General features: G+C 43.4%; 1 long non-coding RNA gene across 3 annotated transcripts in view; it reads left to right on the forward strand.

Moving 5' to 3' along the window:
• Positions 1-22851, forward strand: part of LOC134171334 (uncharacterized) — a 64973-nt gene that overhangs the window by 26107 nt on the left and 16015 nt on the right. For 2 of the 3 annotated variants that reach the window (XR_009967601.1, XR_009967602.1), the window contains exon 3: positions 22513-22609. The exons of the other annotated variant lie outside the window; for it this stretch is intronic. This is a non-coding gene — a long non-coding RNA (uncharacterized LOC134171334). The remainder of the gene's footprint in view (positions 1-22512; positions 22610-22851) is intronic. 3 annotated transcript variants of the gene reach the window in all.

The raw sequence follows: 22851 nt of genomic DNA on the forward strand, positions 1-22851 counted from the left end.
TAGAGCATCCTAAGCTATTCGCCTCGGGGAACGTGAGTCAGGGTGCTTAGATTGCACTGGTTTCTATTAATTGCTTACTTAACTCCAAAGAGCCAGACATGGCTATTTCATTTAAAGTTACATTTTTAAAAACTTAAAATAGAATAAAATCTAGGTTGTAGCAGGAGGTGCCTAAAAACTCATTAGACTTCATTTCCCAATGTTGTAATGTGATGTGCGAATGAAATGATGGCAGATACGGAGCCACACGTATGAAAAAATCCTCTCTTGAACGTCCCCTTTGCCCAATATTCAGGCCGCACATTTGATGTGAATGTCACAGTCTTCACGGAACAGATCTTGCCCCAAAGGTTCAAGCTCTGTCTTGCATAAGCATAAAAATAAATTATAAGTAACACTTCATGAACTAGTAAGCTTACACTGTGTCCTGCTTCATTTTCCTAAAAAGCCAGCAATGCAAATACCCATCTGGATGTAAAGAGGGTTTGAAATGGCTACAGGAGAGATTTCCTGAGCAGACAGAGGCATCTTCTTTGTTTGTGGTCTGTGACTTTTACTCTTGTATAAACTTCATAGCTGGGGCCAGCTGTAGCAGAAAACGGTTACTAAAATCTGCTTTGTGCTTCAGAGGATGCATGATCTTGGTCAATAACGCTTGGGACTTTCTTTTATTGTGTGCTGCAAAAGCAGCCTGGGATCCAAGTGAACTGTTGAGGCAGAAAGCAGATATTTTCTCACTGCCTGATTTGTTGGTTGTTGCATGGCAATCAGTGGATCCCATTTTACTTTATCATTTCCAAGTGAAATTCTCCTGGAGTGGAGCCTAATCTGTGCTTGGGAATAATGACCTGTGCAAACACAAGCAGAATTTCACACTGCAAAACAGAGACTCCCGTGAGCTGTTAAGAGATGCAGGTGTTGAAAACCAACCCTGGAAGCAATTTTTAAACGCCCAAAGATGCATTGTTCAAGCTTTAAAAGCCCTGCTGCACTACAACATGGCATAGTCACTGGCTGTTGCAGTCCTGTGTGAGGATGCAGAACACTTCACTGCAAATTCCAGCCTCCAGGCCTGAACAGAGGCTCTCCAGTGCACTTCTTTTACAGTGATTTGGGGTTGAGCCCAAGAGCAGCACAGAGTCTGTGTAACTTCATCTCCTGCAGGCAGAGTCTAAAGCAATATTAGCAGCAGACTGCACTGGCCTGTAGGAAACTCACAGTGCTGAGGGATTTTCAACACCACCTGCCAAAACCCCTGATGGTCCAACCTTACCCCAACAGGGAGATGGAGGAAGGAGAGGGAGATGTAATGGCAGATGGCAACCCACAAGGAGGTGAGAACTACATGCTGCACTTTGGCACTTGGTGGCAAGGACAACTTTACAGTAACCTAGTTTGCTTATGAATTGGATGAGGATTATTTGCCACTTTTCTTCCCCCCATCATTGCAAGGCACACACAGAATATTTAATTAATTAATTGACTTAGCTCTGGGAAGCTGTATTTCTGATGCTGACAAGACATAAGACAACTGATTTCAATATAGCTAAGCCAGACATTGTGTTGTTTCAGGCTTTGCTACACTTTCCATGTGAAAATGAGCTGGGGGACAAATGCCCCAGAAATGTGCAGAAATTCAGCAGAGGTTTTGCTGTGCTTTCTGCATGTCTTTGCCATCAAACAAAAACATGTTTGATGGATGGTTGCCGACAGGTAAAGGGAAAGAAAATTTGACTCTCTCACGTGTTTTCCAAAAAATGGTTCTCCTGTCTGGTTCTATGCACTAAAATTAACTTGCCATCTAAATAGATATTATCTAAATTAATTGTGCTGTCTCTGTGTACTGTTTCCCCAAGGAATGCACTGAAATGCTGCTATATCTTTGTCTGTTCCTGGATTGAGATATCAATTAATTATATGAATAAGCCTAGGAAAACAGAAGTAGGTTTCTGTCTTAATTCATGTGAATAATGGGGGCTATGTCTCATGTGTGCAGCTTGTCAGTGGTGACCTGGTCCACTACTCCTGGTTGGTTGGGGCAGATGCAAAGAAGAAACAGAGTCATGCAGGGAGGGAAGGGAGACACATGCATGGTGTGAGGCATCACAGCCAGCTCCTGGCAAAAGCCATACAGGCACCAGTGGTGTGGTGGGCACAGGCACCCTCGTAGGTCCTGGCCGCAGGGCCGTCATCTTCGTGCAGTGCTGCTCTGGGGTTAATTTAGCCTGGCTTTGCATGAGCCAGTTATGCCCGGCTTAGTGCACTAATGCTGCTACCTCGCTTTCTGCTTAGGGCTCACTCATTAGGTGATCATATGGGGACGCTTGTCCTGCCTGATGTAGCTACATCCCACACGTACTGGAGCCTGGTGGAAAGCCTTTGGACAAAAGGGAAGGCTCAGAGTTCAAGATGTTGCTTTTTGAAACTCCTGGACAAACAGGACCCCTTTTCTGATCCAGCAAATGGAAATGTGAATGCTCTGCACTGTAACATATTCTTTATGATTGAGATGGACATGGCAGGTTTGTTTTCTCCTTGACTAGTAGTTTGCTCATTTTCAAGGCATCTCCAGGATTTATAGCTACAGGAAGCACTTCCTTATTGACACTCCTGTTCTTCTTGTGATGTGGAAAGCAAACACCTGAATTATATAAGCTTACTTTGTCTCTAAACTGAGGGGAAAGTAAATGCGCATTTTCTCTACCTCTAGCTTACTTATTATATATCTGTGTATAAAATCATAAATATTTGGTTGGAAGAAGAAATGAGTACTTAGTATTGTTTAAGATTGCTAATACTGCAGACTGGAGTTGCAGTGGCTATTTTATGCTGCTCACCAGGGAACGCTTTATACTCCTGCAATACGCCTATTGCCAATGTGCCTGTTTAAAAAGGAAAGGGACTTTAATGTTTGAAAAACAGACCTTACTTTAGCAATGACCAGTAACGTTTACATTTCAAAACTCAGCCTTGATTGGAAAATAACCATATTCCAGGAAAGTAGGTGTTAAAATTGCTTGTACGTTGGGTCAAAAACTTTCTCGCTTTGTATGTTTTACAAGCTCCTGTAATTCACACTCAGACGAGCACGCTGAGAAGGGTTCAGGTGTTTGCTTCTCACTACACAAGAAATTCTTTCAGGCACAGCTGGGATTCACCAAGCTCCTCAGTTTCCCATCGCAGGGGTGATGGAGCCCAGAGCCCACAGGAGGGAAGCAGCACTGTTTCTAACATGGGCACACCTCAGAAATGCTCAGGCTGTGCTGTTGGCTCCTCTGAATTAAATGTGGAGCAACTCACTGACTTCACAGGTGCTGTCTTGCATTGCCCCTGACTGACTGAGAGTAGGACTGGGTTCTGTTTACCAGTCACCTTGCTGACTTTGCACAATGGTTTTGCTTGAAATGATGAACAATGCCGGTGTAGTGTAAATTCCCGGGGGGCTGCAGCAGGCTCTATCAAATCTGTCAGAGCTATTAAGGCATCTGGGAAATTTTTTATTGCCATACTTTACACTTTAACAACTTTGACACTTAATTGCAAAGGAGTTTGCTTTAGGAGACTTCTAATTCCAGAAGACAGCCAGATAGTACTGAAGTTTAGTCACACAGTTAGTAATGAAGACTGAAGAGATTGATGAACAGGGAGGATATTCTCCCGTCTGCAGTCTACACAAAGGAAAAAAGATTCAACTTAGCACCAGCATTCCATAGCTATTTTTCATATGCCATCTATTGACCATGGCAGGGAGATCCTACTTTTGAACCAGACAGCCCACGTTCCACAAGCAGCTTTTACCTTTATGAAGAGCAAAAACATATTTAAACCTGGATGACCCTAAAACTTTGCTTAGGAGTGCTGTAATTAGAACTTGTGTCTCTTTACTTCAAGCTTAAAATCTCCTTAGCAAACCTGGAAGCTTGGCTCTAAAATCAGGATTCATGTTAAGATGCTGTGCTAGTTACACTCTGCATTTGTCAAAACAATCGAACCAACACTGATAGGAAACCAGAAACAAGAAGAGAAAAATTGGCCAAATTCCTTTACCCAAATATTTTTACAGCATGAAAATTGAGCTAATAATGCTTCTGCCTGGTTAACAGCTGTCAAAGGATGAAAAATAAGCTAAAGGGAATGTAGTCAATCAATCACCGCTTTTAATGTGGTGTGAAATCCATAAAGGCATTTATACTGAATCTTAATGTGTTTTATGGAAAAATCACTGGTAGTTCTGTTGAAGAGATGCCAATTTTTAACAAGCAGCGTCTGGTGCTTTCCTGGCCACTCTATGCATGTGTGTCCTGTAGGGAAAGATGAGCTTGCAGTCCGTTTGCCTCTGGGAATGCATGTTTAGTAACATTCCCTCTGCTTGAGATGGGTCACCAGGACATAAGCTTCATTCACAAAACCACATCTGAGCCCCATCCAATTGTTCTCTGCCAGGGACTGCAGTTTTTACCTGCAAGCAGCACAACGGCTTCTCTCCTGGCAAAGTGCACACGCTGCAGTCCTGCAGACGGAGGGCATCACCAGGGGACATAACCTACTGATTTCATGACACTGCTTTTCTAAGACGGCAGAGCAGGTGTATCACCATTTGCAGGGCTGTGGCCCTAAGTTCTGTGCTGTATTCTTTAACCGGGGGTAAGGCTAACACTTCCCTGCATGACACAATGAGGTATTAATGTGTGTGAAGAGATTGGCATTGAACCTCAGACTGAACAGCCTATATATAGCCATAGAGAGCAGCTTTATAAATCATAGAATCATAGACTCATAGAATGGTTTGGCTTGGAAAGGACTTTGAGGTTATCTAGTTCCACCCCCCCTGACATAGGCAGGAACACCCTCCACTAGACCAGGCTGCTCAAAGCCCTGTCCAACCTGGCCTCAATCGTTGTGACTGATAGTACTGCAAAATTAAGTGTTCAGTGACTGCGCACAGAGAATGCATGGCTCAGGTTGCTGAAGGATTTGTGTTTCTCTGTGGCCCTTGTCTTCACTGGGGTTTGTTGGAGGGATACAGCTGGATACAGCTGGATAGAGCTGTGATGGTCATGGTCTGTGGCATCCTCCTTATCCTGCCCCAGAGGAGATATACTGTATCAGGTAGTGCTAATGTACAGGCTAAAGCACCCCCCCAGGTCACCCTCCTCCTCCGGCTCAGCAGACCCTTGGCAGGTTTTAGGCTGGTGAGTGAATCTTGGGTGAGCGCAGGGAAGCTCATCCTGCCCAAAGCATTCATACATGAAAGGAGAGCAAGTCCCAAGGTTTTCTGCCATTGTCTAAGGTGAGAACACCATGTGAAATATAACTCATTACACTCTCCTCTTTATATCTCCACCAGTTCATCTGACTATCAGAATCGGGCCAGCCATTAAGGGCCAGTCTCAATGGCAATTTTACACTACCTAAATCTACAGTGCCAGGGACCTGAGTAGGTGACAGCTCATTTCCCATAAACTCGCAACCACTCGAACATCGCTCCTCTTCCTCATGACAAAAATTGATATTGTCATCTGAGGCTCACCTGGTATGCTCCATCAGGTGATGTTTTAAATTAACTTTATAGAGAGACAAGAACAGAAACAAGACAGTGCCCCAACGATAAACTGGTGTGTAACTTCCATGCATAAGAATGGTAAAAAATTAGAGAAATACTGAATAGTCTTACTGTTTCCGTCTCTTCTGGGTACCTTTACCTAGTGATGTGTAGAGGTGAGCAACTACTATGCCTCAAATCAATCATTTACTCAGTTTCATAGTGTATCTTTCACAAGTGAGTTAAGGCTCCCACTTTCTCATATCCCACAGTATAAGACATACAAATTAAGGCAGTAGAAATTCTTAGTGGTAGGATTACACTCAGAATATCTTCCTTATGTCTTGTCACACTGAATTCACCCTTCCAAACTGGGAAGGGCACAGGCAGAGTCATAACAGGTCAGTTCAAAATAGAAATTAAGTGCCTCAGGATGGCTCTAGGGCTAACACTGGTGGCATGGTTCCTGTCCAGCCTGATGCCATCAGTCTAATAAAAGCTGTGGTTTCAGATGAGTTCCTTACAGACATTAGTTCAGAATGCAAAGACTCTCCAGGAGAACCAGGCTCTGCGGAGGAAATGACCAGGGCAGAACAAGCATGGTAGTTAACCCTCTTCAAAAAGAAGGTCACCTGTAAGGCAGATATGTATTATACACTGTCTGCAGCCTGATAAGCCAGTGAACAAATATGAGCATTGGACTTACAGCCCCTTGGCTCTCAGAAACATAACTGTTCCTGAATTGTTTCTGAATTTATAATTTAAACTGCGTAACATGCAACTATTACTAAATATATCACACCAAACCAACATTCATGCTTTCTTTGCTCTGCGTATTAATTTTCCTCTTTTATCTCAGATCAGCTTCTACCCCCAGAAATTGTATCTTACAGTAACATCGTTTATTAGTGATATACAAAATTTGGAGGCTTTCCTAATATAACCCTTGTGTTCCAGTGTGCTGCTCTTTTATTCAACTAAACATACTATGGTCTTGTGCTTCTGCCTTTCACTCCTGTCGGAAAAGATGCATCATTCGTTTCATTAAGATCATACCTTGTAAAACACTGGTTTTCCTACTGGACGACAAGTTCCCTCAGCTTCCACTGAATTCAGTCAGGGTGGGGGATCCTGAAGAGACCGAGCTTGAGTTCTCAGCTAAGTGAAGCATTTGGGATTTATTTCAGTCCCACTGAAATCAACGGGACATAAATATAGTTTTAAACAAACATTTAGGTACTCTGCCAAATGCAACCAGACTGCTGAACATAGGTCTCCACAAGAAACCGCTTTCTATTTCTTGACATGATAACTTATTTTGACACACTGTTGCGGCACGGAGTCAGTCAGACCCTCTTTAACACATTACAACCAAGAGAGAAGTCAGTGCTGAAACTCATGGATAAGGATCATCTTGGAAGAGTATTGCTGAAAATCAGCTACACCCATTTTCATATTAACAGTGCGGTGCCTTATTTCCAAGAGCTCTTTCACTTGTATATCTCCAAGGAAGCTCAGACGAGGAGCTGGGCAGCCGGTGAAGAGCCTGGTGCGCAGACTTACAGGCACATGTTTTGCTCATGTGTGGAGCAGGCAATATCACACATGAGATGCCCATTACGTGCCCAAGGACAGGAGCACACTTAAGGAAGACGGGCCCCAGTTGCGCACCACAAAACCTCCTGAAGACTGCTGTGGCATTGACCAGAAGTTTTGTACCGCCAAGTGTTTTCCAGCCAGTGTATCTTCCCCAAATATATCCTTTATACGTTTGGGTTTAATTTTTTAGTGTGTGGTTGTTCTTTCATTTAACTTGAATCTCTGTATCCATGCCAGCATCGCAGCTACATTTCCTTGTTGTTCCTGCAGTTCCTTTTGTCTTCCCAGCTTTGATTAATTTTGGTAATTTATCTAAATTATTCCTTAGACTGTTTGTGGCAATAAATCATTGCCGACTTGCTAGTTTCACCCCCCAAATTCAGATACTAAAGCAGTAGGTGTTCTAGAAATGACTGTGAATGTAATACTTGTGATGGTTACATATATATAGAATTGTCCCCCCTGTGATCAGCAGCATGAGCTTATCACACATAGGATAATTAAATTAATTCAATTGGTTTCTGAGACACTTGAGAGCCTGTATGCAAACACCTAGACTGGAAGGGTCCCCAGACTCACAAACCTCTAAAAGTCCTGTAAGGAGAAAGCTTTGTAAGGAGAGAGGAACCAGCCACAAACCCATGTAATGCACATTAAGGATGAAATATCATTCTGCTCCTAACTGTGATTAATCTCTTTTATCAGAAATCCCACCTCTCTGTGGATTCACAGCAACGACACAAAATCCTTTCTCCTGCTGGATTGTCTCTTCCCCATCCCTCAGGAGCTCCCGCTTCCCACCCCAGGGCAGTCAGTGACGCAGCTTGGCAGGGACACCCCTGCGCTCTTAACACGAGTCCTCTCATCCCTGCTTCTGGCACCTCCATCTTCCACCAGGGAGCCTTGCAGGAGGACGGAGGAGCAGCGGTGGGCAGGAGAAGGGGTTCCCTCCTCCGGTGCTTTGCTCTTTTTACCAGGAGAGGGAGCAGATTTCTGCGCATCCCCCGGAGCTTTTGTTCAGGCTGGCAAATCTCCACGTTTTCCTAACCGCAGGCTCAGAGGAGCGTTCAGTTTAGGACTTTCTCACACAGTGGCTTTCAAATTCCTAAATGACTGTACATTTTTGCACCTGCGGGTCATTAGACACAGCCCTGCCACCTTAATCAGAACCCCCACTTTCACAAAGAACATCCCTGGAACCTGGGGGTTTATTGTGTAATTTTTTATTTAAAATAAAAAATAATTAAAAAAAAAAATCCTGGAATTAAAGAAGTCAGGAGCAGGCTGCCCGGGTATGAGACAGAAGAGTGTCACACATCGTTAGTTTCATGAAGCAGAAGGCAATCCACTCAATTCAGGAATGAAAGACAAAGAGAAACAGGAATGCCTTTGAAAGATCATGGGAAAACAGCACCTGCAAGGGGAAACAAATAAGATTTTCCAATAAAAATGCGAGGAGAGCTGATTTCAAAGAGCAATGCAGCAGCAAATACCTGTGCTGCTGTCTGGAGCAGCAAATGCTGTGTTGCACAACTCCAATTAAACAGAGCTTTGCTCAATGCACAGAATATTACTTTCCTTTCAGATGCGAGGGATATAAAGCTTTTCTCGTTTTTGATTCTAACTAAAATAGAATTGCACAGAAGACACTGTCTCTGGAAGGGAAGCTGTCATGGCTGGCAGTGCTCCCACACATGCAGGCAGGACAGTGTTTGCTCCGGTCAAGTAGTGCCTCATCACGCACTGCAAAGAAACATTCTGAAATATCCCGTGAGACGCCCCCACCAGCAGTACTGCATCCAGCTCAGGGACCCTGACACAAGAGGGACATGAACCGGTTGGAGTGAGCCCAGGGGAGGCCACGGAGATGATCAGAGGGCTGGAGCATCTCTACTATGGAGACAGGCTGAGAGAGTCGGGTTTGTTCAGCCTGGAGAAGAGAAGGTTCCAGGGAGACCTTAGAGCAGCTTCCAGTGCCTAAAGGGGGCCTACAAGAAAGCTGGAGAGGGACTACAAGGGCATGTAGGGATAGGACAAGAGGGAATGGCTTTAACCTGACAGAGGGAAGAATTAGATTAAACATTGGGAAGAAATTCTTCACTGTGAGGGTGGTGAGACAGCTGTGGCTGCCCCATCCCTGGCAGTGTTCAAGGCCAGGTTAGACGGGGCTTTGAGCAGCCTGGTCTAGTGGAAGGTGTACCTGCCCATGGCAGGGGGTTGGAGCTAGGTGATCTCTAAGAGCTCTTCCAACCCAAACCATTCTGTGAGTCTATGAAAGACACTGAAGATTGGTTGAATTTAGACAACATTATGAGCCCAGAATAATTGCATTTCATTGGCACCTGCCCTGGCGAATACGTGGTCTCTATATTGCCTATGTGCCATGTAAAAACATCCAGTCCGTGCTTACATCATTACCATTTCTTTAGATTCATAATCAGTTCAATATGCTGTAAGATGCTAATGTTATAATTCATCTTTCGTATCTTGTGACAATTTAATCTGCAAGTATTGCAGGGCAGACTATGCCTAGGAGTCCAAAGAGGAGGCAGCTCCACTCCCAAACCTTTCGTGCAGCCCAGCAGTTGGCCTAATTTCCTGCTTTAATGGAAAAAAAAAAAGAGGAAGAAAGAAAAAAAAAAAAAAGGAAAACCAAAGCTGGGCATTAAAGGAGTATCAGCAAGCAAAATGGGTTAAATCGTGCCCTAAGTCTGTGAACACAGGTGGGTGAGAACAGAAGCTGGTAAACTGCAGCAACTCTGCTGCCTGGAGATGACTTCATGCCTGAAGAGCTCCTGTAACCTTTTTCAAATGACACCTTTCTTTTTCGCTCACATGAATGTCACGTAAGGACATGCACTACATTATATGAATGTCAGAGATAACTGCCCAGCAATTGTGCTTTCCTTTTACTTCTCTCTCAAAAGCGAGTCCTTCCTTTTTGCTGCATGTGAGCAAAAATGGGATTTGATGACAAAAATCTAATCCCCAATCAAGTCTTTCTTTACCAGTAGAATTTTCAGAAGAGATGATAAGACATACAAGTGCAGCTCTTTGCTGTGATGATCACAGACAAGTATAATGAAGGTTAATCATCATTTTATCAAACTGTATCAATTTTTTAAAGCACCTTGATTAAACAGCAGCTTAAATCCTGTAGAAGTGGCCGAGCCAAAGATGTGCCATGGTGATGTGCTGGCATCTTCTCTTTCCCTGGGATCCCCTGCCTTCTCCTTGCTTCACCCATTGCTGCCCGTCCCCACTGCATCATATTATGAATACACATACTCCCAGCCTCTCTGCTGTCTTTATTTCACATAGTGCGCATCCTCCTGGGGCTAAGCAGGCTCCTGCCATACTTCCATATCCCAACAGAGCCTTGCTGGACCTTGAGCTAAAAAATGGTTCTGGTTTAAGAATACAGATTGATTCCCAAGCCTGAGATTCCCAGGCCATAAAATCTTCAGCACCATTTCTGCTCATTCTTACGAACAGCCTTAGTAGGTGGGAAACACACAATTCTCTCAGTCTCCCTGTAAATGGCTTGGCTGGTGAGCAATGCCCTAAGACATAAGTTTTCAGGCCCTCAGCATTCATTTACCATCACCGTGAACAGTGAAGCATGTGCTTATGCCTGTTGTTGGGATCAAGTCCCAGGAAGCTGGGCTATGGCAGCTATGCCCTGTCAGGGCAGGTACCACAGGGAAGCCTGAGCAGCTCTCCCTGTAGTCTTCCCACAAAAGCCCATGGGATACCTTGCTGAAATAAACATCTTTCTACTTGTTACATGATATTTCAGTCTGCTTGCTCCTGCTTTGCTCTGAAATAACTTCTCCAGCCAATGCTTACCCTACAAGTATTTGGAGATTTGCCTGACTGAAAACTGACTAAAAACCCACAGATTTTGGCCCTAATTTCTTACATGTAATAGATCATTTAGCTCATTCATACTTCTGTCTCTCTGATCAGTACTGCAATTGGAGACTTGCAAATGAAAAAGCATAAGGTGCTCTGAGGGATTTCTAGGCCCTCTGACAGAGCCATTTTCAAGATAATATTAGGAGACAATAGGAAGCATAATCATTAACTACTTGGCAGTGATGTCAGCCCTTCTGTTCTCTTGGGTTAATGTATGATTTAATCACCACAAATGGAGATCTTCAATACGCCCTTTTACTGGGATTAAGTTCTGGTTGCATCTTGACGTCCATAAAGACTTCAAACAAATACAGTGATCTATATGCATAATATGGTAATTGTGATAACTTGAAATCAACAAAGATATTGATAATTATATGTAGTGAAAATGGCTAATGTTGACCACCTGAGAGCATTGCAGCACCAGCTAATAAAACCCCTGCTGACTGAAATCTTACCTATGCCCTGAGATACAGAGAGAAAGTAAGAATGAAATATATAATAGCTCATATTGCAAATGTACCACAACTGGCTGGCATTTTTGGTAAGATCTATGTGTGGACAGATGCAGTACAAAGCAGCCAAAATCAACACAAAGCCCAGGGTTGCATACATTGCAGACAAACAGTGAACCATCACTTTCTGCTGTGATTCCAAGGACCCTGAAAATTACTGTATTTTATCCTGCAGTTCCCTTTCCTTAGCCCACACTTACTTATTTACCATCACTGTGAAGAGTGAAACTTAAAGCATACTCTACTAAATGGGCACTGATTTCTTTTATTAGCAGCACTCCAGAAAACAACAGGAAAGCTAAACCCTGTGCACATGCACCTTGTTTTGCTTATAGCAAAACATGGCTCACGCCTTGTGGAACTGGGAGTGCTGTAGCTCTGCAGCCAGTGATCCTGCCCAGCCACTGGGCCCACAAGCTGCCTTGCCTCTGACCTGCTGGCCCCCCACCACAGGCTGAGAAGGCAGCTCACTCTGGTCTATCTTGGCTAATTATGGGATGGATAGATAGTTGTCAGCAGGACTTAAAGCAAAAGCATTGACTCATTCTCCTGGGTTAGTGACTTACAGGCAGATAACAAGTTATGGTCACTTTTGACAAGGATCAGAGGTGAAGCGGTGACCTGGAGTTGAAAAGTAATGCATCCACACCAATCCACATCTGACTGCTGCTCTGCAAGCCCCCCCTTGCACTCACTAGGGAAAAGCAGATGTCTTATTAGCTGCCATCCTTAAGTGGCTTTTGTCATCATGTCAACCTTGAAATAACACAGGGCAGAGACAGGGGGAACCAGTGGCCAAAAATGAGCTTCTAGACAGATTAAATAGAGCAAGGAAAGACACCAGTGTTTAGGAAAAGCAAAATGCAAAAATGCACAGAAGTATTTTTTCTATCTTTGTGGACAATGAGTTAAGACTTCAACCCGGTTTATTGTAATACTTTAAATGGGAGGTGCTTTTACTAAGGATGGATTAAATAAAGCAAGCTGCAGAAAATCACGGGGTAATTCTCAATACTCCTACATTTATAAAATGCATTTTTAGTGTAAAGCCTACCTGACAGGTAACCTATCCTCTCTCCCAACATCTGATTTAATTGATGTTATAGAAATGTGGATCCCCATGCAGACTTCTCACTTGGCTGCCTAAAAGATATTCTTCATATCACTGAAAATCACTCTTTTAAACCAAGGGATTAATTTACTGGGGCTGCGATAAAACCTTTAATCCCTCTTTTATGTCCTTAAGAAGGCAGGCAGGTGAAGCAGAAGCTGGCACTGAGCTAATCTCAGGCTTTCCTGGTACCATGTGTATGTGAAAGCTGAGGAGGAGCGTACCCAGCTTGTGGCAGAGTGTCTGGGGCACAGTGAGGGCCACTGATAGGGGACAGGCTGGGACAAGCACATCATGAGCTGTGCACTCAGCAACAGGGTGCAGGTCTACAGGGTCTGGCCATGGTAGACAGATGGGCCCATTGACAGCCCTGGGCAGGACAAGCAGCGAGCCAGGCCTGCAGTCCAGCCAGGAAGATCTGGGCATCTGGTCCGGTATTTGCCAAACTTTTTTTCACCCACAGAAGATGTGTTCATGCTGTTGCGTATGAGAGAGAAGGCTCATGGTTGCTGGGCTGGTTGTTCCTCTGATTCTGGAGAGGGTGCTGGCCGTACATGCTCTTGGAGGAAAAACTATCAGCAAGGAAGGAAATTAATGATGGAGGTGCACCAGGATCAGACTTAGTGATGCCCTTGCTCTTCCTTAGTGGTAGAAGTGCAAGGCGGGAGGTAAAGCAGCACACTGTTGACACCAGGCTGGGAGGTGCTGCCAGCAGAGCAAGGGCTGGAATAGTATGTGAAGGCATAATGCATGAGCACATAGAAAGCATAATGGAAACCAGTAGGGTAGAGATGGACATTTATCTACCAGCAAAGTAATAATCTCCGTGTTTTGGGATTAACCATGGAAACTTCTTTGAGTTCATTGGCTGTGAATGACAGAGGAGGAGTAAATCTTGGTTTTATTAGTCACAAGGTGACAATGAGGCACTAAGATGTGCTGGCTGTGAAGAAAAAAAGGTGACCACAAAATCTATTAGGCAAAGATCTTCTCTCTACAGAGAACAAGACTTATTAATGCTATCACAGAAATCTCTGGAGAGATCTCATCCCTGCTGCTTTATACGGGTCACTCTCACTCAGGACAGACACTGCCAGCCTGGAGCAGAGGCAAAGATGATGATTGGGGGCAGTCACTCTCCTATGGGGGAATATGCACAAGAGTAATTGGCTCAGCAAAAGTCTGTAGAGCTTATATGATTGCTCATCATAAGTAATTCACAAGAGTTAGCAGCAGGAAAGGAAAAGGGCTATCTAAGTTATGCTAAAGAGCAGTTCTGGCACAAGAACAAGTGGTGTGAGAGGCTGAGGGGATCCCACCGTGCCAGTGAGGGAGCTGAAGGAAGTGAGAAACATCATTAACCTTCCTGGCTGTCCTTGGCTGTGGGCTGAGTAAACTGGCTCCATTGCAGGGGACTTGGTGGGCTTTAAAAGGGGACCTAGAGGTTAATAACAAGTACATTGGAAAAGAGAGCTCAGTTCTGGGTAGCTGGGGGCTTTGGGCTGGTGTAATTAGTGGGTACTATAAGGTGTTGCTTGCTTTTCTAATAGGATATAGCTACTTTGAGATGCTGAGAATGTGGGGTATTGAAAAGGGTGAAACTCAGTTTGGCTTGTGCTGAAGAAAGAGGTTACAAAGATGAAGCAGGAGTCGGCAATAAGCACAAAATCCCCTACTCTGGGTCTGGGCTCTTCTGCCCCTGTGCTTTGTGAATGAATGCTGGAGTAAATGGTGGAGGAAATAAACAGGTGACAAGATAGGTATGTATGTTGAGATCAAAGAAAAAAAGTTCTTCATTCATTCATTTCAAGTTTAAAGTTTCAATGGCTAAAGTACAGTTCAGCTATTGGTAACTTCAGGCATACATAGGCTTGAATTCTTTCATTCTCTTTATCAGAGACTACTGGTCAAATACTTCACTGCAAGAGCAGAAGCTCTGCTATACACTAGCACAGAGGACAACATACATGCTGCAAATCTCTGTGCTGTCTGTAGCTTCCAGCTTCCTGAAGGGCTTTCTATGCTGGCAAAGTCAGTAGAAAAGACTTGATTAGCACCAAGTTGAGGTGTGTTTTGGGTGGGGAGTGCACCTGCCCAAGCTGTGGTGATCTGAAATTGTTAAAAGGGGAGCCCAGGTGTCCCTATGTCCTTTTTGAGCAATACTGTAATACATCTTGAATGATTCTTAGAATCATACAATCACTGAATTCTATGAATTCTTAACTGGTTTTGAAGTGTCCAGGGCAATATTCATACTTACAGAAGTGCCCTCCAGGCATGTGCAGTAGAACAAACCCCAAATGTATCCTTTTTTTCAGGCTTCTCACCATTGCACACACAATACGCTTTAGGATTATAGGGACTGCTTATGGCACACAGCTCCCTCCTACCTGCCAAAAGCCTATGTGCCAGAAGGAAACCCGTTCTTCTACCAACAGCACAGCCTCCGCTGTGCAGCGCAAAGCTGGTTCGATGTTTGCTGCAGTGGAGGTGTTGTTAAGGTGCAGAAGACAAGCAGAAAACTTTCCTCTGTGCTAATGGAGATGTTCTTTTTGCCTCTGGCTAGTCTGAGAGTGTGCAGGTCCACTGTCTGAATCTGCTGTTCCCTGTGATGGCTGCAGGGTTGAACGCCTTGTACAGCTGCATTTGGGAAGTAGGGATCCAAGCAGTAAATGTTTCCTCAGGAAAAACCAAACAAATCAGATATTTCTTGGTAACTTTCTCTCTCCCCTACCTGCCTACCTCCATCCCCTCCTATCCATCTTGTCACACATTCATTTTTACAACAGAAAATCAAAAGTCAAAGAGCAAGACCTTTGCATTAAATCATGGGAAGGTAGTAACTATCCTGGCACCTCTGCCTGCCTTCTGAAAGCAAATCATGTGCTCTTGCTGAACACTACTAGCCTGAATATAAGTTGCCAGATTGAAGATCAGCTTGATATATTGACACTGGAGATGTCCTAACACATGAGGACAGGGTGGGAGAGTGACAGCAAGTGATCAAAGACAATCTTTGTGGTGAGTGAGCATTAAAGGCTGGCGGAGAAGCATGAACTTGATAGGGGTGGAGGAGGAAGGAGTTTGAAGAAACACTGATTGAGGTCAAGAAGATTTCCCTTTTAAAAGGAGAGAGACAGAGGAACATTAAAAAGGTAATGATAAAGTAAATGGAGGAAAGCTACTGCACAGTACAGCTGCATGATAATCAGGAGAGGTTATACATGTATTCACTAGCTATTTGCACTGATCAGCCCAGGGATTTGGATCATGATGGTACTTGAGCATACAACAATAAAAGGAGATTTCCCAGGTGATTGTAGGCACGATCCAAAATGAACTACCTGCAGCTCTGTAGCTGTGTTGTAATGCAATACTGCAGCATACCAAATAAAATATCCAGGAGTTCAAAGGCCAACTCTAGACCCTGCCCACCTCCATTCCCTGGGAAGCTGAGGGAACGTATTTAAAGAGAACAGCCAAGAAAATCAGACTCTGCACAGCAATTCTTCCTAGGCACAAATAACCTCCATAGATCGGTGGGACTTGGTTATAAGGGGTCTGAACTGAAATCCTTTAAAATAAGTGTCAGTCAGTAGTGTTTCTGTTTGCTTCACCTATGCTTTGTTCTGTTCTGAATTAAGAAAAGAAGTTCTCTATTACTTCAGGTACATTGCATCCTTCTTTGAGTATAAAATAACCCAAGCCCAAACCTTGTGAGCTACTTCATAAATGCTACCTTTTGAACTTGACAGGACTAAGACAGACTTGTTACTGCCATTATTTGTAAAAGAGCCCTTCCAGTGTTTCAATGTGAAAGTGGGCTGCTATAGAATATACATCTGCACCATCACACTACAGCAGAGCCTGGCAAATGTAATTACCACACAGCGCTCTGTTTTCCCCCAAAGAGAAGAGAAATTTGTTTGCCTCTTGCCCTGGGCTTTCATATGTTGTTCAGAAAGCTCCTATGCACCAGCGCGGTCTGGGTGAGAGCTCTGCGAACGCAGGCCAGCTGCCAGGAAAGCTGCCTCCAGCTCTGCTGCTCTCATTCCTGAGCTGTCAGCCCTGCTCTTCCATGGAGCAGAGCTGTCGGGGGCAGCCAGAGCTGCACCACTCCGCTGCCCTGTTGTAATTACAGCACATCCAACGTGCCGGCTGTTAGGAATACCTTTATTAAATGAGTGCCGCTGATGCGGCTTTCCTGGCCAACGTGTAACACTGCTGTGCTTTAAACCTGAGTGTTTCTGAAGCATCGGCAGTGGCTTAGCTGTATCAATCACTGCTGCTGTTAGCAGTGCAGGTGGAAGGGTGGGAAAGAGCCTGAAGCTGATCCAGAAGAAGGCCTGCATTGATAGCGCTTTTCCTGTCTATGTGATGTGGGAATTGTCAGGATGCCAACAATTCTGCTCCTTTTGAACATCTTCTAGCAAAAGAGACTTCTGATTTCTGTTACAGTTGAAATGCTTCCATTGGTTTCTCTTGGTTCCACCTGAAAAATAGGGTTTAGATCAGAACATTTGGGCAAATGATTTTCTGGGCATGTTACAGATCCCTGGGGATATGGTTCACCAGTGGAAACCCCAGGAAGGTTCAAGTGGAATACCTTCTTTTGAAGGTGAACTTGACCTGAAAATAGATTTCAGTTTCAAATGTCAAAATTAACTGAAATTATTTCACTTTCTGGACAGAGACTGTCTCTGTGACAGTCAAGAAAAAGCAGAGCAGGAGGCACTAGCCACAGCATTTTGCACCCTCAGAACACGCTTCAGACACATGTCCTGCTGATGCAGTCTGCCTGTGGCCCTGTGATGACTACAGTTACACCAGCCATGGCTCCCACTGGGAATACCTATATTTTCACAGCAGTGCCTCACATCAGGCAGGGGGTACAGATTAGCACGAACCTGACAGTGGCCTGACATCTCCTGGAGATTCTCCGAGGCTGAAGACTCCTCATATGAGTAAAGACACATCCCAGTTGCTTTGCATTATTATAACACAGAGTACCATAACCAGACTGGAGGATCTATTCCATGTCCTGTATAGAGCCCCAGCTCACAATATTTCTATTCACAGTCCGCTATATGGGACTATGCATCAATCATTAAATCAGGCTCAAAATATTTCTTGTTTGTTCTATTAGCATTCAAAGAATGGTAAAATATTCTTTCCATTAGTTTAGGAAAAAAATAATCTAGCTAGAAGAACAATGTGTCCTGACTTGAACAAGAGAATCACTGATTAACTTTTAGCTGACAAAACCCCTGCCAGTTTCTACTAAGAGTCACCAAACACAGAAATCACTGCTGAAAATCAGAAGACAAAATTACTTTCCCATGGAGAGGTAATAAGTGCATTTCATGATGGGCAGAAAAGCCTGTTAGGACATTTCTGGTTCTGGGAATTTTCAGGGTACGGAATTAACGGAGACATAAAATGAAGGCACTTGGACAGGATAAGAAACTTGAGTTACTTTTACCAATATGCAGTGTGATAGGCTCAGCAGCTGCTTTTCTGGAGCTCTTTTTAACCAGGATTGATTCTCTATGGGTTAAAGCTGGCTCCAGGTTTATCATTTGGCTGAGAGGGTGAGTCTTATTTTCAGAATGAGAAATTTTCATTTAGATTCATTTAGTCAGTGCAGCTACTTCAATCTCAATGTCCACTATAGCAGGTTGGGGCTGTGCACGATGGCAGGGATGTACCAAAGAGTGCCCTGTGTCCTACACTATCCCTTTTCCTTACACAGGAAGAAATTAGTGAGGATTTCTTTTCCAACGTGAGACACACAAGTGAGCTCCAAGAAATACAGTATAGGGTGGCATTGCCTCTCACCTGCACTCAGCATAGGCTAGGGAGACTACAGGGTAGCTTGTTGCAGGGACAGTATTTAACTTGCAGCTTTACTGTACAGAACAGAACAATTCTTAGTTGATTTATTTTAGTGTCCTAAAAGTCTCTCACACCAGATGCTGAGACTTTTTTGTGAGCAGAACCCAGATGGATCCTTTCACCCCCGGGGAGTTTACAGTGCCAGACTCCAGTCTTGCCAGTAAACCCAATAGCCAGCCAACCCTGTGAAGTCAAAGTGGCAATTTAGGTATTCACAGCTGTGGATGAGTACATGTTGTTTGCAGGATCTGGGTCTTCCTCTTGCCCCTTTCTTTCAACTTGCTGGGCTACTGGAAGTCTTTATGTGTGTGGCAGGTTGCTTTGCCTTACACCGTTTAGATGAGACCCCTGAGACTGGCTTGAGTATGGGAGCACAGTGACTGCAAGTCAGTTCTGTGCAAACACAGGGACTGTTTAGCTTCCCATGAAGTACTGGGGTCTCTGTGCTTTGCCCAGGCATCGTTGATCACCTACTTAGGAAGCAGTGCTCTCTAATTTCTGGCCTTTACCAGGGAAACCGTTGATCTAACTGGCAGCTCAAATTTATCAGACGCTGATCAGATGCACGTTTGCTGAAGATAAAGGTCTTTTTGATCAATTGCATTGGGAATTTCACCTGGAATTCAGTACACACACAGTCTCTGAAGGCAAAGATTTTCACTGATGTTTATCCTGAAGTATAAATAGCCTTTGACTATAATTTAATACTTTACTAATACATAATATTAGTATATATAATATAATATATAATCCCTTACTAATCTGCAGTCCTGTCTTTTCTGTACGTGGACAATATTTCTAAGTAAGGGCAGGTTATTAAGTTCAGATTCTAGCAATGATTATGCTGCTCGTTACTTTCCTGCTTACAACATGTAGCCTTTCCTCTCTTTCCTCCTCAAAGGGATTTAGTTCTGATGGAGACACTTTTGTACTGAAACAGTAATTATGCTATCATCTGTTGTTCACTTATTAATGTTGTTAATTCTCTTCAGGCATATTTTTCTCATTTTGGTTGGTGCCATAACACTTCATTCTGTAATTCACTTGTTTTTTTTCTCCAACCTTATTGTAAACAAGGATTTTAATCTCTGAGTTAAGGAACATAAATCCAACTTTCTGAAAGTAAAAAATGATGGATTTTATAGTTCAGTTGATATTTAGAATTAATAAACTGAAGAGACTGGAGCATGTTTAGCATCTCTTAAAATTAGGCTTTAAATTTTCCTCATACTTAGAAGTGATTATTATAACGACTTACTTCATTTTTTGAGGCTTTTCACATCATGTGCATTAAAATGTAGCCATATGTAAGGTGCATACCCAGGGCAAAGGAACAGGGGTCACCTACAGAACAGATGGTCCCATCTTAGGTGACACCAGCATGCAAGAAGCTACAAGGGTCCTATGAAAGAGGCAATGTAGCAGGAGCTCCCAGTGCCCTGCCGTGGTGATGGGCACTGTGTAAGAACTGCCAGCTTGTGAGGAGAAAGGAGTTTACACTCAATGGCGCATTGGGGTCACCATTACTGGAATGGTAAAAGTGTTTTTTTTTGTCCTGCTGCTGCTTTAAAAGAGAAAATGAGGGAACAAACAGAAGTCCAGAACTGAAAAGGACAAAGGCAGGGCCTGGACAAATGCTTTGAAGGCTGGAGGAAATGCTTTCAGTGAGAGACTTTGAGAACTCAATCTGCTTACCTGAGTAAAAAGAAGACCAAGAAGGGACTTGGTATCACAGCAAAGCACCTTCACAGAGGAACACAAATCTCTGGAGGTGTAACCCATGCCAAATTTGCTGCTGAATTATTCTTGGCTCCTTACTCCAGTCTGAAACACTGGTCTCATTTGAGCCCCAGCTAGCTGAAGAGCCAAGAGCTATGAAGTTATTTTCTATTTCACTTTGATGATTTGGTATTGAGAGGGGGTATTCCCCAAGGAGAGGTGAAATCCTGCCTACAGCTCATAGGTGGACATTTATTGCATTTGGTTTATTGCAGGTAGGAGTTCCCTCCTACACTGCAATCAAGCATGCAGAAGATGTGGCATAGTAGAATACTGCTTGTAGAAAATACTATTGCATTCAAGCTCCTGTAAAAGGCTTCTCTGATAAAAGATATCCTAAAGAAGAGTGTTACTGTGCTATTATATGAAAAGAAGCTTGTTCTGGAGCCTTCCTTGGCAGGCTGCAGGTTGTAATGTTTTCTATCTTTTTTTTTAAACCAGAATTATCTGCACAGGCAGTGACTTTCCTAGTGAGCCAGGTGATTTTCCTGGGCTTCACAAGCACAGGTTGGTCAGATGTCCTGCAGAACCTCTTCTTTTCCTTGCTTTTCTTCCTGTGCATGTTGGCTTTAAACCAATTCAGGAGCAGTGTAATATTTCTCATTACCCTTACCCATGTGGCTTAAAATTTTGTGGCCATGTTAATAGTCAATTATGTTTAAAAGATTCTTTAATCACCACCTTGAAGCTTGAGGCTGGAGATACCAATGGTGATTTGAGCTGGTATTGCCTTTGTAGAAGAGTTTTCTCTGATACAATAATCTATGAATACCAGAAAATAAAATAGGTCTAGCAGTTATGCATTGCATGGTACTGAATGATAGCTCAAAAACCTAGTGCAGAGAAAAATCTCAAGTTGGGCCCTTTCATTTGTTTAATTAATTTCATTTGTTTCATAAAGTTTAGTCCTTATTTTAGTGCAGATCAGTACTGCATCAGTTTAAGTGCTTCAGTGAAGTGTTTCTTAATGGCTCAGATTTATCTCAGCACATCAATGGAGGTTTTCACAACTTGCTGAGCAATCTGCTGGTGTTCTGTGTGCATGTGCAAGTTCTGTTCAGCACAATGAGAATCTCTACTGAGATTTTGGTGTACTACAAATGTCAGCAGGTGAGAAATATTTGGACGAGGCCAGTTCAACGGGCAAAAGGTTATTGGAAAGGCCTTAAATACATATTGGCTGTTAGGTGTGGAACTTGGATTTTATGATAAGGTCTCTAGTTTTGTTTTATTGGGCTAGGGAAGACTAGAAAGCTGTTATGATTTTTTTTGCATCTATTTTATAACATTTCAAAGTATTCCAATGAATCACGTTTGAAACCTCCAAGATTCACATTCTCAGTGTCCTGTTTCATCTTTAGTTTTCTAGACACATGGAACTCTTGGTCCAAGGTTCCTAAGGTGACCACAGACATGTAAGCCTTCTTAAAACAGGAATGAAAATTGCTCCTAAAAATGGAGTTAAGAATTGGAATGCTCCGGATGTTAGCTGTAGCTCTGATGGATTAGTGGAAGGACTGAAGAGGTTACTGCTATTAATGCATCAGCACTTCAAAACCCCTCATTTCCCTGCCTGTAAAGTGAGCATTTACCCACCTCTCAGGCTGCTATACAAACCAAGCTCAGGCCTTTGAGAAGTTAACAGGGACATTTGCAAAGCATTTTCTTGTTTATAGGCAATGTCCTTCCCCCCCCTTCATTTCACAAAAGAGGAACCACTTCAGTATCATTAATACACCAGTTACCCAATAGGAATCTAGTGATTTTGACTCCAGAAAGGTTTGAATAATTCAGTGCCATTTGCTATGTGCACATAAACTGTGACTGGGGAAGATCTGATCCATAAACAGCCTCATCTCTATTTCCTCTTCCTCTCACAACACTGCTGTGTTTGTTTAAATTTGTTACATTTCCTGATGAGGAAGGAAAGCAGCCATGCAGCATGAGACGAGCCTCCACAGCCAGTGGAGTACTTCATTCTTCTGTTCACCAAATATCATTTTCAGCAAGTTGCCTCTTCTACTATATGGAGTTTCCTTGAGATACTGTACATGTATGCAACACGCATGTGAGTGTATTAACAGTTAAAACCATATTACTGGTCTTTTGATTTGTAGTTTGCTCATAACAAATACAGGTTTTCCTCCTTTCAGAGCAGTCTGCTTCCAGCCTGTGCAGCCAGAGATGCTGCTAACAAAAACTAAACCACCACCCAAGGAGCGGTAATGAATGTGCCAGGACATGGTCTCAGTGAGCTGCAGAAGAGTGAATTTATTTCTCACTTGTTCCCTGGAATTATGTAGGTTTTGTTGCACAACCACTACTGACAGAGATGTTACCAGGCTTTGGAGCTTTTTCTCTTAAACAGAGCTTGTTCTTTCCTTTAGGAAGAAACATCCCGGAGCAGGAGCCAGCCTGGAGAACACTGCCAGCTCTGCAAAGAGGGCTTGGGGATGAGTGGTCCTTCAAGGCTACCTCGCTGCTGGGTTTGG

Source organism: Pezoporus occidentalis, unplaced genomic scaffold, assembly GCF_034315485.1.
Source record: "Pezoporus occidentalis ecotype Australia unplaced genomic scaffold, CSIRO_AGI_Poc_V1 ctg4, whole genome shotgun sequence".
Classification (NCBI taxonomy): domain Eukaryota; kingdom Metazoa; phylum Chordata; class Aves; order Psittaciformes; family Psittacidae; genus Pezoporus; species Pezoporus occidentalis.